This window comes from Phocoena sinus, chromosome 5, assembly GCF_008692025.1.
Source record: "Phocoena sinus isolate mPhoSin1 chromosome 5, mPhoSin1.pri, whole genome shotgun sequence".
NCBI classification, from domain to species: Eukaryota; Metazoa; Chordata; class Mammalia; order Artiodactyla; family Phocoenidae; genus Phocoena; species Phocoena sinus.
This window is the reverse complement of record NC_045767.1, coordinates 55840894-55856017: the sequence shown is the minus strand read 5'-3', so window position 1 is coordinate 55856017 and position 15124 is coordinate 55840894.

The following is a 15124-nucleotide window of genomic DNA, read 5'->3' as shown; positions in this document are numbered from 1 at the left end:
ATTTGTGATTTTTCCCTTGTTGCTTTTAATACTTTTTCTTTGTCTTTAAGTTTTGTCAGTTTGATTACTATGTGTCTTGTGTTTTTCTTGGCTTTATCCTGCCTGTGACTCTCTGCAATTCCTGGACTTGCGTGGCTATTTCCTTTCCAAATCAGGGAAGTTTTCAACTATAATCTGTTCAAATATTTTCTTGGGTCCTTTATTTCTCTCTTCTCCTTCTGGTACCCCTGTAATGTGAATATTGGTGCATTTAGTGTTGTCCCAGAAGGAGGTCTCTTAGGCTGTCTTCATTTCTTTTTATTCTTTTTTCTTTAGTCTGTTCTGCAGCAGAGAATTCCACCATTCTGTCTTCTGGGTCACTTATAATGTTCTTCTGCCTCAGTTTTTCTGCTATTGATTCCTTCTAGTGTATTTTTCATTTCAGTTATTGTATTGTTCACCTCTGTTTGTTTGCTCTTTCATTCTTTTAGGACTTTGTTAAACATTTCTTGCATCTTCTCCATCTTTGCCTCCATTCTTTTTCTGAGGTCCTGGATCCTCTTTACTATAATTATTCTGAATTCTTTTTTCTGGAAAGCTGCCTATCTCCACTTCATTTAATTGTTTTTCTGTGGTTTTATCTTGTTCCTTCATCTGGTACCTAGTCCTCTGCCTTTTCATTTTGTCTGTCTTTCTGTAAATGTGGTTTTTGTTCCATAGGCTCCAGAACTGTAGTCCTTCTTGCTTCTCTTATCTGCCCACTGGTGGATGAAGCTATCTAAGAGGCTTGTGCAAGCTTCCTGATGGGAGGGACTTCCTGATGTGTGGATAGAGCTGGGTGTTGCTCTGGTGGGCAAAACTCCGTAAAATTTTAATCAGCTTGTCTGCTGATGGGTGGAGCTAGGTTCCTTCCCTGTTGGTTGTTTGGCCTGAGGCAACCCAGAACTGGAGCCTACCCGGCTCTTTCGTGGGGCTAATGGTGAACTCTGACAGGGCTTACACCAAGGAGTACTTCCCAGAACTTCTGCTGCCGGTGTCCTTGTCCCCATGGTAAGCCACAGCCACCCCCCACCTCTGCAGGAGACCCTCCAACACTAGCAGGTATGTCCTGTTCAATTTCCTATGGGGTCACTGCTCATTCCCCTGGGTCCTGATGCACAAACTACTTTGTGTGTGTGCCCTCCAAGAGTGGAGTCTCTTTTTCCCTTAGTCCTGTCGATGTCCTGTAATCAAATCCTGCTAACCTTCACAGTCTGATTCTCTAGGAATTCCTCCTCCCATTGCCAGACCCTCATGTTAGGAAGCCTGACGTGGGGCTCAGAACCTTCACTCCAGTGGGTGGACTTCTGTGGTATAAGTGTTCTCCAGTTTGTGAGTCCCCCACCCACTGGTTATGGGATTTGATTCTTATTGTGATTGCACCCCTCCTACCATCTCATTTTTGCTTCTCCTTTGTCTTTGGATGTGGGGTACCTTTTTGGTCAGTTCCAGTCCCCAACCTGTTAATCTGTTGAAATCAAAGTAAACAAAGCTTTGCCTTAAATAAGAAAGGTTCTTCCTACCTCAAATGTGCTGGCAGAGACATGTCTCACCAAACACTATGAAAAATCACGGTAATATGTACCACACAAAGAAAAGAAAGAAACAAAGAAAATAATAGTTTTCCAGCAACTAAACTCAAAATCACAGAATATTAGGTTCCAACTGATAGAAAATTCAAAATAGTTGTTGGGAAGAAACAAGATATTAGAAAACTCAGAAAGGCAGTTCAGTAAAATCATAAATAATATTAATGAAAAGAAGGAGTACTTTACCAAAGAAACTAAAATTCTAAAAGAACCAAACAAATTCTGGAGTTGAAGAACTCAGTACATGACATGAAGAGTGCATTAGAAAACAGTGGAAATAGAGCAGATCAGATGGAAGAGAGAATAAGTGTTCTAAAAAATAGCAATATAGAAATGTTTCAGGTGGAAGAGGAGAGAGAACTAAGATTTAACATCGAAGAAACCCTCCAAGATCTATCACACTCCATTCAGAGAAACATAAGAATAATAGGTATTCTGGGAGGAGACAAGAAGAAGGGTTCAGAAAGGTTATTTAAAGGAGTTTACCACCACCAGACCTGCCTTACAGGCAATGTTGAAATGAGCTCTTATACCTGAAATAAAAAGATAAAAGTATACAAAACTTTGAGTAGACAGAATCAAAAAATTGTAACTCTTCTTTAGAATTGGGAGTTAAGCACATTTATAAAATAAAGGTTAAAGGAAAAATGTAAAAATAACTATAGTTACTACAACTTGGTAACAAACTAACAGCATAAAAAGGGATATTTGTGGCCATAAAAATATAAAATGGAGGAGGAAAATGACAGAACCTGTAGAGACAAGTGAAGAGATGTTGCTACCCGCAGTTTTTTCTGTGAGATGTTTCATACAAACCTTATGGTAATCACGAAAGAAAAATCTAGAGGAAACACAGAAAAAAAGGAAACTGAGCAAAGCATTACAGAAAACCACTAACTGAAAATGGTAAACAGAAACACAAAGAAAAAGAAATAGAGATACAAATACAACCAGAAAACCAAAGATAAAATGGTAATGGTAAGTTCTCATATATCAATAATCACCCTAAATGTAAATAGTTGAACTCACCAATTGAAAGGCACAGAGTGGCTGGATGAATTAAAAAAACAAGATCTAAATATGTGCTGCCTTTAAGATATTTAGCTCCAAAGATAAATATAGACTCAAAGTAAAGGGGTGAAATATGATACTTCAAGCAAATGGTAACAAAAAAAAGCAGGTTTAGCCATATTTATATCAGAGAAAATAGACTTTAAGCCAAAGATGTTAACAAGAGACAAATAAGGTCATTATATAATGATAAAGGTGTCAATACATGAAGAAGATATGCCAATCATAAATATATATACTCCCCACATATGAATATCCAAATATATTAAGCAAATACTATCAGATTTTAAGGGAGAAACAGACAATACAATAATAGTAAGGGCTTCAATACACCACAAAGGGGAAATCATCCAGACAGAAAAATCAGTAAGGAAATATTAGAATTGAGCCACAGTTTAAGACAAATAAACTTAACAGACATATATAGAACATTCTGTCCAACAGCAGAAGAATACACATTCTTCTCAAATCACATGGAACTTTCTCCAGGATAGATCATATGGTAGACCACAAAGCTAACCTTAGCAAAATTGAGAAGACTGAAATCATACCAACTGTCTTCTCTGACCACAGGGACATAAAATTGTAAATCAATAACAGGAGGAAGTTAATGGATCTTCAAATATGTGAAAGCTAAACAACATACTCCTAAACAACCAATGTGTCAAAGAAATCAAAAACAAATCAAAAATTATCTCAGAACAAATGAAAATAGAAATAAAACATATCAAAATTTGAGGGATGCAGCAAAAGCAGTTCTGATAGGAATGTTTACAGCAATAAACACATATATTAAGAAATTAGAATGACCTCAAATAAATAACCTAAGTGTACACCACAAGGAACAAGAAACAGAAGAACAAATTAATTCCAAAGCTAGCAGAAGGAAGGAAATAATAAAAAATCAGAGTGGAAATAAATGAAATAAAGACCAGAAAAAAAAAATAGAGAATATCAACGAAACTAAAAGCTGGTTCTTCAAAAAGATAAACATAAACAAACTTGACAAACCTTTAGCTAGACTAAGAAAAAAAAGAGAGAAGACTCAAATAAATAAAATTAGAAATTAAAGAGGAGATATTACAACTACTACAGAAATACAGAGCATAATGAGACTACTATGAACAATTATATTATATGCCAACAAACTTCATAACCTATAGTTAGTGGATACATTTCTAGAAACACATAACCTACAAAGAGTCAGTAAGAAACAGAAAATTGGAACAGACCAATAATAAGTCAAGAGATTAAGACAGTAAGAAAAAACTCTCAACACAGAAAACTCCAGGGCCAGATGGCTTCACTGGTAAATTCTATCAAACATTTAAAGAATTAACACAAATCCTCCTAAAACTCTTTCAAAAGAGGAATAGGGAATACCTCCAGGCCCTGTGGTCTAGCCATATTCACACATTAAATTAATCATTTTAGTCATTATGTACCATATAAGGAAAAAATATAAGGAAAAATTATTTCACTTACCTTCAGCTTCATTTCCTGTATAATGGACTTGATATAAGTTGCTTGCAGGACTATTAGAAAAATTAAATAGAGCTATAAGTCCCATTAGGACAGTGCCTGACACATAGTAACTATTCAATAATTTTTTACTATTGTTACATTTGAATTGAATTAGCATACTTTTTACTAGCTAATCTAACCCCATAAATTTTTATATGCAGTAGGTAAATTTATATTTCTATGGTCTTTACTCCAAGACAGAAGCCAAAAAAAAAAAGCTATTGGTGACAAAGGCACAAAGTGATAGTATGTGTTGATCAACTCAAACTGCCATTAATTGTGAGAAGACCATTTAAAGTACATTCCCAATTGTTATCTGTGGTGATGTACTATGAACTGACAGCAGCACAATTTACTACCTTTAGCAATCATGACTGTCATAATCTAATAAAAATCAGTAAAGAAGAAAGGAAAAAAAGACCTAATTAAATAACAGCTATGAAATGTATTGATTATAATGACAAATGTTAGAAATTATTCCAAGGAGATAATTTTAAAATGTAAGTAAAATTGTATAATAATAATTTCATGGTTTACTTAACTGACACATTTCCTAGCACTCTATCACAGTAATGTATTGGCTATTATAGCACATATATTCAGCTGGCAGATATTTATTGAGTAGTTACTTAACATTAGACATATAAGCTTCCCAAATGCAAAGATTAAGCCTTTAATATTCACATAACTCTATGATATATGCATGGTGATTTATCAAACTTTTTTTTTCAAGGGTAATAAGTTAAAACTTGTGAAGCAACACATAAACAAATCCCCAATGCTTTTCTTTGCATGACAAGACAGGCAAACTTTCTAAAGCTATAGCAAACTGAGAGGCTCTCTTTTCCTTTTAACACAACCTGGAGGCAGGATAATGAAAGGAGGGAACACTAAAAGCATTTCTGTCCTGAGGCAGTTTTTAGGCTTTTGGGGTTAAAGACCAAACTTTTCAGAAGCCCCAAGGAAAGGATGCTTGCACAACAGCCCTTCAGAAATAATTCAGTACTTATTTTGACACTCTAAATGTTACAAAACATCTTCTCCTTCATGGAATAGAGATTTACTGGTTTTGTGAAGTTTGGTTATTTAATTTTCAGTATTTGGAAGCATCTAAATTCTTTGCAAACAATAGCAAATGGCCACAAATGAAATTTTGTGTATTAACTCTTATACTTGTCCTTAATCACAAATAATTCAACAAAGTTTTTGAACGTTTATTCTGCATGAGGCCACTACCTCTGCTTTAATGATTCCTCTTCACCCATTTATGAGGGAGGGATCCTCCCCCAGCCCCCCCCACCCAGGGCTATGGGGATGGCTGAATGCAGGACTCATGACACTGGACAGATGAGATAGAAAACAGTTTGTTTGCCACATCTAATCACAGCACAGGGAAGGAGGACACTGCATGCCACAAAGGGTTCCATGAGAGTTGCACCCAGTAACAGAGAACAACCAGGGCTGTGGGAGGCACACTTTATAGTATCAAGAGGATGCTGTGACCTCTTGTTCCTAGGCAGGATGTGATTAGCTTTTTGGAACAATTCCACAGCCTAGCTAGGAAATGAAACCTGGTCCTCAGGGATATACTAGAACTGTACCTGGTCTCCTTGGTAAGGAGAGTTGTTTGGCTAGGGACCTTATCCTTGGGAACAGAGTCAGAAGGGGAACTTGTGGTTAAGCCATTCAAGGCCCTCCTGGTTTCACCAGATGCCAAAGTAGTGCATAATATTAGGCTTTAACTTTAGGCCTTAACCCACAGCTTCAAATCCCAACTCTTTCTTTTTTTTGTTAATTTGATCCCATGGCAAGTGTGATCAAGAGTTGTTTTTTTTTAAGTCATTTGTGTAATGTCTAAGTTTTACACTGCTAGCTTCAATTTAATTGAGGCTGCAATGGCTGTTGTTGAGGCTGCAGTTGTGTTTGTCCAAATTTTTAAGAAAATGTTTGAATTTGAATAGTTTTAATTGGAATGTGTCCTTTCCAGTTTGCCACACTTCTCATGTTTCTCTTAAGGGAAACACTGTCTGTTTTCCTTATGTGCTGCTCTCTGGATACATTTGCATTTGGGACTCTTGGTACCACTAATAAACTTATAACCTACATGGCCAATTTCTCATTATGGTGTATTCATCAAAACAACATTAAAAATAACCAAAATTACTTCCATAATGGCTCAAATTCCTTACAGATATTTCCTAAATAACTAGAGTGGAAATACACAGAGCACAGTGGTACTTCTACATAGCATGTGATGTCATGTCATGTGGCATAACTTTTTCAAGCCTCCTGTCTTTCTAAAGTCTGCTTATTTCATGTGCCTATTATTCTTATGTGTCCTTTCCCAAACAACTGAGCACTGACCACCAAAGAATTCAGAATTCTTTAGCCCAAAGAAATTAACAAGCAAGGTTTAACTTCCTAAGAGATTGGCAGGGGAGCAGCAGAACAAAGAAACTTTGAATGCTTTTTAGAAGCTGAGGAAGAAAAAAACTGGGTTAAGTCAAAAGTTAATGGTGAGGGTGGCTTTTCATGTTTAATAATTACTTTAATTAGTTTGTATTAGGAACTATTTTTTATGTTCTCAAAGTTAAATGAGGGTCTTAAAGGCTCTCAGATTCTTGGGATAGTCAAAGGTAAAAAATAGAATAGAGGAACAAAAGTGACAAAGCAAAGACAAAGAAAAAAAAAGAAGAATGTAAAAAGTAGAGAACACAGTGTAAGAAAGCACAGAATGAATAAGGTTTCAATACCTTTTCCTTGCTTTACAATTGAGGAATTAAATGAAAATCTTTCAAATGCAAATGTTACTTTGTTCCCATCATTTTACATCCTAAATCAAGCATCGAGGAAATGTAAGGTATTCCTTTTTTCTAAGAGTACATTTGAAAGACACTGTTAAGCTTTCCTACAATATTTTGTGAATTCCAAGGTGCACATTCTTCACGTTAAACATTATGAAATACAGGACCTTTTACAATCACAAAAATCCAGGCAGCAGTTGTTGATGCCACTGTTATTGACAAAGCAGGTGCCTGCAAATTGAAACTTGCAGTATGGGTTTTATCAGTTTGGAAGAATATCCTGAAGAAAATGGTGGAAGACTTATTTAAGAAATGCTACTGTGTAGTTGCTTTGATGGCACAGAGAATGATGCTACATGGAAAAACTGACATTGACCACCCTGAGACAATGTGATTTGGTAATACCAAACTCTGTATAAGAAGATATTTTTGGAATGCTTTAACCATTTTATTTCACTTATAGTTTCATTTCACATGTGCTCAAGTTTGATATGTGATAAAAACATATGTCAAAATGAGTCTAAATAAACAGAAAATAAAAATTCTAAATGATAAGAAAATATTGGGTTCTGTTTTGTCAGTATTTTAGCAATGCGTTCTGTTTTAATTGTCAGTATTTTTTTCTTTTCTTAACATTACCTAAAATAATAGTGGATCACAAAATCAATATTTTCTTATATTTGATGAGAGCTTGTTCTTTGAGCTTTCACCTGTAACCACCATCCTTTCTTCAGATCAAGTGTAAGATATTGTCAGAAGATGTGTACGACTAGGGAACAATAAAATATCTAACAATTTTTTGAAAAATACTTTTTTATATGAAGCATAAAAATAGATAAAATATTTTCAGAATACTTATCCTTACAATGTATATAAAATTATTCTATCTGTAAATAGCTAGAAAGCTCCCAATTTATTTTAAATCTATATTTTAGGGGAAATTCATATTTTAAATGTTTGCAAATAGGTAGGAGAGTCTTGCATACTTGTTCCTTTTTTTTTTTCTTGTATTTGCTTAAATGGATATGGCCAATTTGGTTATGGCCAGTTTTTAAAAATTGCCCTCAAAATAAACTTTTTTTTTTTTTAGTGATGGCTTAAGGAATGTGGTTGGAAAATTAGAGATCATAATGACAAGTGTTGGGGAGGAAAGAAATTTTCTCTACGCTTCTAGGTTCTTTGGCTGATCTAATAATTAAATTGATATAATACAGATAAACAGGAGAAAAAGTTTAATTTCATACAAACAGGATACCTAAAGATATAAGACCCAAAGTAAGTTGTGCAGTTGAGGTTTATATGCTATTCTGAGCTAAGGATTGGAATAGGGCCTAGGGCTTCAAAGGGAAGGAGGGTAATTCACAGAATGATAGGAAGAGCAGATGCTTGGTAATTAGCTGTTTGCCCTGCCATACAGATGGGTCATTCGGAAAAAAATTTATCTCTGGTAATAGCTTTCTCTCTCTGAGTCAGGCCCCCTATCTAAATTATTTTAGGTAGTTGAAGGGGAGTTTAAAAGGTCTTCCTAAGTCTTTTGGTCCTTGATCATTTTCAGCCCAAATAATCCACATACAAAAGTGACATATTTTGGGGTAGCTTGTTCTGAACCTCTTCACAGGATATGGTTTTTTTTTTTTTTTTTTTTTTTCAGGATATGTTTTTAACACATCTAACATATTCTCCAAATCATAACTCATAGGTAAGAGAATTTCTGAGCTTGATTTTGGGGTAAACAATGCAAAATCAGCACACTCAACCTTTCAGAACTTTTTTTCCTAAGAATCTTTTGAATCTTTGGAGTCTTCATTTTCCAAATAAAACTAACTTGGCTTGAAAAATATACCAAGAAAGAATGTATTTGTCCTTTTAAAAAATTCTCTCTCTACTGCCCATATATCTAAAAGTTAAAATCAGTTGCCCAAAGCATTTTTTTTTCCATGATGGGGCTATAAATGCTAAAGTTTTGCTGATGTGAAAGCCATGTGAGAGACACTGAAGGGCTTGAGATTTTCCTCTGAAAACTTCACTTTCACAAGATCTTGTGTTCTGCATCAGTTTCTTGACAATTTCTCCTGCACGTGATTTACCCTCTGCTTCTCTTCACAACTCTTAATAAACACTGCCCAAACAGTGGCTACTAGTCTTCAAGAACAATTGTATTCACATTTTTGAAACTAGCTGAGCTTCAATAGACATTCTCCTGCTGAAGATCCATATTTCCCCCCTCCTTCCTCAAGTCTGAACTCTCTTCCAGAGCCTTTTCATCCCCAGCATTCGTCAGTGAAGACTGTGCTCATGGTGTGCTAGTTGATTTTCTTCCACAGTGCTCTTTTAATTATCAAGCAAGGCAATATTTGCCATTTACACTTGAATTTAAATGAATTCAAAGAAGATAATGAATATAAAGCACTTAGCCCAGTGAATGGCACCTAATAATCATGATTATGCATATAATTGAACAAGGTGTGTTCTGTAGGAGTCAAACAGGAAGTAATTCTTTACCCTTTCAAATAGTTGCTTCATTTTCCTTGCTGATCATCTTTTTCCTTCCTCCAATCCCACTCAACTCCACTCCTACAACTCCAATCCCTGGTATGTCTCATAACTTTTCTGATTACCCCTAGATAATAGGTGAATGTTATCATTGCTAGGTACAAATTTCAGTCCAGAAATATAAAAATGTAACAGTCTCATCTGTATAACTTATCCCTTGTGCCAACCTCAGCCCAAGAAACCTACAGTTAGGAAGAAAGCAAAGTTGGCTCCTCCCCTTCTCTATTTCTCAATTAATCTCCTCTTTCTCTCACTTAGCTGCTGTTTAACACAACTCCTGAAAAGGGAGTGGAAAAAGGAGCAAGAAAAGGGAAACATGTTTTTGACGGACTGCTACAGTTGTAATCTGGGTGTGGCTGATATCAAATGTTTAATGAACCTTCCTTTCAAGGGGAGCTCGTGTTATTTCGTGTGTGTGCGCATGCACACACACACACAGTTGGAGATCTCTTGCCTGCAGCTCCTTTGACACTGGGATTACCGCCCCACCTGGCACCTTACCTATCAGCTCCACATTGAATTCTCCACCTCAAGTCACTTTCTGATGAAGTGACGAAGCATCATGAGTCTATAATATCTTCAGTAGGACTTCTGTTCTTCCCAAAGTAACCCACAGTAAATTCTGTCACATGTGCATTCCTTATCCTGGCAGAACCTGTAAGTGCAGCTTTCTGCTAATGCAATTTTGTCTCTCTTTGCTCTTTTGTCTCAGGCTGAGCTAGTCAGTCTATCTGATTGAGACTTTCTCCTGGCATATTCCAAATACTTCTTCTTGCTTCCTCAGACTCTACAAAGGGGTCACAATGCACTTTGATCTCTCTAAGGACATTTTTGCTATCGGCTTCTCAACCTTCCAGTGAAATGTTTCAACTTTACTTAAGTAGCCTACGTGAAGGTAAAGAATATTGTTAGCAAAAGCAGTTTCACAATCTTTAGTCCATTCTTTGTAGATATTCATTCAAGCACCTAGTTTAAGGATATGTGATTATTTGCCATCTAGTGAATTATTCTGAGCTTTCAGTCTTCTACAGAAATAATGAAACACCCCAGAATACTCTGATTTACATATGTATACATTTTTCTATATACCTATCAATCTATCCATTTATCATCTATCAATCAATCTTCGTATCTGTATGTAGATTTGTAGATATATATGTGTGTGGTTGTAGATAAGCAGATAAAGATGGAAAGCAGAAAAAGAAGGAGGAAAATGAGAGGGACAGTAGAGGAAGAGAGAGGGATTACTAAGAAGGAAAAGCATAAATAGGTAGAGAAAGTCATATGAAGGTGATTTTTCAGTTTCGCTGTAATGAATGCCCTTTACATCCTCTTGACTCTGAGTTTCATTCTTTTCTCAAGAAACTTGGAACATATTTGTCACATTACCAATCAGCAAAAACTAAATTCTGAGAAATTGCTCTTCATAGTCATAATCTGATTAAAGAATAATCCAGGAAATTTGAAAAAATGGCAAAATTAGCCCTCTGAACTTCTTTAGCCCTCATTGGGCTTCAAGATACTTCAGTTTCTTCTGCTCCACTATGAGATCTAGAGTCTTTCCATCAGCTAAGAATTAGGAATTTCATGGTCAAACCAAAGGAAAAAACGTTGTGCTGGTTGACAAAGCTAACTAGCCAATAAGAAACAGGATAGAGGAGGAAATGCCAACAAACTTGTAGGAAAAATGCCAGGAATGAAACAAAATAATTAGCAGCAGAACAGATTACTACTGAAGGACTGAAACTACTTCACAACTGATCACTGAGAACTATTCAAGGAAGTCATTGTAAAGCACATAGTTGATAATGAATAACTGTTGAGGAAAAAATATGTTTCATACTCCCATCAATAGAGTATTATCAACTGTGAACAATAAGATTTGGTCCTTGTAGTAAAAGTGAGATAAAGGGTTAATGTAATGTAATAAATAAGGAATTCTTTTTTTTTTTTTTTAAACATTAGTTTTGCAGTAGTAGCTGTTTTAAGTTTGTGCCATATGGCCACTCTCTGCTTTAGGTTCTTCTTTTGTAAAATTCAGATTATAAAAGTAACTTCCTTAAAGTGTTTTTTTGTGGATTAAATGAAAACTATTCCACAAAATTAATCCATTAAATGAAAATTTATGTTAAATATCTCACTGTATCTTATAATTGCTCAATAAATTTATTTACTAATTTATTGATATTATTGTCACTATTATTATCACATAATGGTTTTATGTATTGATAACTAGAACTGTGTCAGTTTCTGGGCTGAGTGAAGTCAAAAAAGAAAAAATAAAATGAAAAAAATACAGAAGATTGGAGTTCAACACAGAACTGGATACTCATTTTCTTGATTTGGTATTTACTTAAGAAAAAAAACCGTTTTGTGTCCACACACCTACTTATGTCTATTTGTAAAATTTATTTTAAGAAAAAAAATGCTAATTTACATTCCCTCTATTTCCTGACATATATTGAAATACTATTCCCTGTGAACATCTTGTTAAAACCTGGGAATAGAATTGTAACTACGGTGCTAATTTATTTCTGATTTTATTCCGCAGCATCTCATGTGAGAATAAAATTAGGCTCAAATCAACAAACCCATTGATTACATTCAGACTGAATAGAACACGGACACAATTTGCTCTTATTTTTAACTCTTGGAGAGTAAAAGAGAAGGAAGAATTTCACTAGAATGATAATCTCTAAGACTCTTCCAGATTAGTTCATATACCAAGAAATCTTAGATACACTATTTCTAACACTGGATAATCTGATGAATTTTGGAATCCTTATTTAGAACCCCTTGAGACTAATGAGACTTATCCTTGTAAATTGTGTGTCTGTCAAGACATTGTATCTTATTTCTAAGAGTTTATTTCTTCAAATCAAATGAAAAATATTACCTACTCTGTGAAGAGCTTAGATGTTTCATTTTGTTATGTATATATTTTGTTCAATATTAGAATTTTATCTATATTACCATTGTACTAAATTCAAAATAATGGGGCTTCTCTGATGGCACAGTGGTTGAGAGTCCGCCTGCTGATGCAGGGGACACAGGTTCATGCCCCAGTTCAGGAAGATCCCACATGCCGCGGAGTGGCTGGGCCCGTGAGCTATGGCCACTGAGCCTGCACGTCCGGAGCCTGTGCTCTGCAATGGGAGAGGCCACAACAGTGAGAGGCCCATGTACCACAAAAAAATAATAATAATAATGAAGTGCATTTACACAGAAAATATACTGAACTAGATGATAAGAAGATCAATCCATGTACATTTACTTTTTCTTTTAAATTAAACATTCTAATGCTTCTTAGCAATTACCAAAAGTTGATACGAGTCAACCTAATGGTTTTACACTTTATGCGTATTGACCAATATTCAGCTGACATAGGTGATTATCTTACCTGAGGAATATGAATAACAACATGCTGTGGCACTTGAGAAGGTGAACAAAAAGTGTTTTTCTGATAAATTATTTATTTATGTATTATTTATGCTACACAAATTTAAACAATGTATAGTAAGTGAGAAGAAATTTACTATATTTGGAGCAAAAATAAATGAAAAGTTTCTTAGGACCTTTATTAATATTTCAATATGAGTATTATTCTGCTGTATAATTGATTTTTGGAGAGTATTTTGCATATGTTTTCTGAAATCTAATGACTGAAGCTCAAAATTGTTAGAGTATGCATGAGTTTGATATCACTTGTTTTGGGACAAGCTTCTGAGACTGAGGCCAAGGTAAGAGCTATTGCCAAACTGGGAGACATTTTCAACAGCTTTCAAAATGATCTCCTTTAAGAGTCTCTCTCTCCACAGTTTCATACCTCATACACCAGATGTATGAATAGAGAAAAGGATCAGAGCTTGTTCCTATCCCTCGTATTCCAAGTCTCATGGCTTTTTAAATTTCTTTTTTGTGGGGGAGGGACAGAGGAGGGGCTAATTTCAATTTCTATTACATGAAACTCTTGGTTAATTATTGTTAAAATGAAACAGTCCCCAAACAATATGGCTTTGATTAATGATCTGGAGCATTGAATTTATAAGCAATCCCAAGAAAACTTTTTCTGCTTAAACCAGTATGTTGATCTCTCTTTTGAAAAAGTAGAAAATGGGCACCAGAGTTTTGCAAAGCTAAGGTGAAATGCTTTATATGTAAAAAGGGTTTTAATAAATACCTGTGAAAAGAATGTTGAATTACAATAATTTATTGGAATTCTACTCTATGAGAGGCACAGGTTTTTAACAAATATAAAAGAAAACAATTAGGATACCAGTTCACCACGAGACAGTCAATAAGTGGATCAAAAATTGGAATGCAACTCTATTCTACTTCACTAATCATTCTTTACTTCAATGGCATAAATGGAAGGACATTAGAGATAAGGTAAAAGACTCTTCAACTGTATCCTAAAATTTTTAATCTTAAAATTATAAATCACAAATATAATTCTCTAATTTCTGGAGTAATTATGCTACCAAGTCTAAGTTCATACTGATTGCTATACTACAGGCCAATAAATCAAGAGGTGAGTTGTTGGGGCAAGGAATAGCTACTTTATTTGTAAAGCCAGCAGACGGAGAAGGTGGTGGACTTGTGCTCCAAGAACTATCTTGCCTGGCTTTGGATGCTAGTTTCTTATATAGAACAAAGAGGTAGAGGTGAGGAGGTCAAGTAAAAACAATGATATGTTATTGCAAATATTTCCTGATTCCAGCCAGACTCTGGAGGGGATATGTTAATTTCTTCTCTCCTGCAGCCATTCATAGATGGGCCTAGTCAGGATGTTTCTTGTGAGCTAAACAAAGGTATTTTAGCTTAACATTTAGGCATGGGAGGCAGGGCTCCCAGAGAGGGGCCATTATGTATACTTTAAGCCATAAGCAACATCACTTTAGTGATTAACTTGTAGCAAAAGCAATAGAATATAAAGGTTAACAAAAGAAACAGATCCAATATGGAGTCAGATTTGTTCTTCCCTATTACAATTACATTTATCAGAAGAAATATTTTAGCATTTCTAAAATCACATCATTGAGTTTGCTATCTTTTCCATATACTTATAACTTTATGTCAGAAAACATTTGCTTCCATTAGGATATTTTTCAATCTAAGATAGAAATAAACTCACAAAACAGTATGGAATAAAGACATAAATACACTTAAGAATAGCGCAGGGCTTCCCTGGTGGTGCAGTGGTTGGGAGTCTGCCTGCCAATGCAGGGGACACGGGTTTGTGCCCCAGTCCAGGAAGATCCCACATGACGCGGAGTTGCTGGGCCCGTGAGCTGTGGCCACTGAACCCGCGCGTCCAGAGCCTGTGCTCCGTGATGGGAGAGGCCACAGCAGTGAGAGGCCTGCATACCACAAAAAAAAAAAAAAAAAAAGGAATAATTTTGTCATGGGTTTTGAAGAACAGTTGTTTATAGGTTCGGAAATTCCCAATTTAGAGCCTTTCCTTTTTCAGTTTTTTCCAGCATTATGTATCTTGGTATTATTCATTTATTAATTCATATATTCAACACATATTTGTTGACTACCTACTATAGGCCAAGCCTTCAA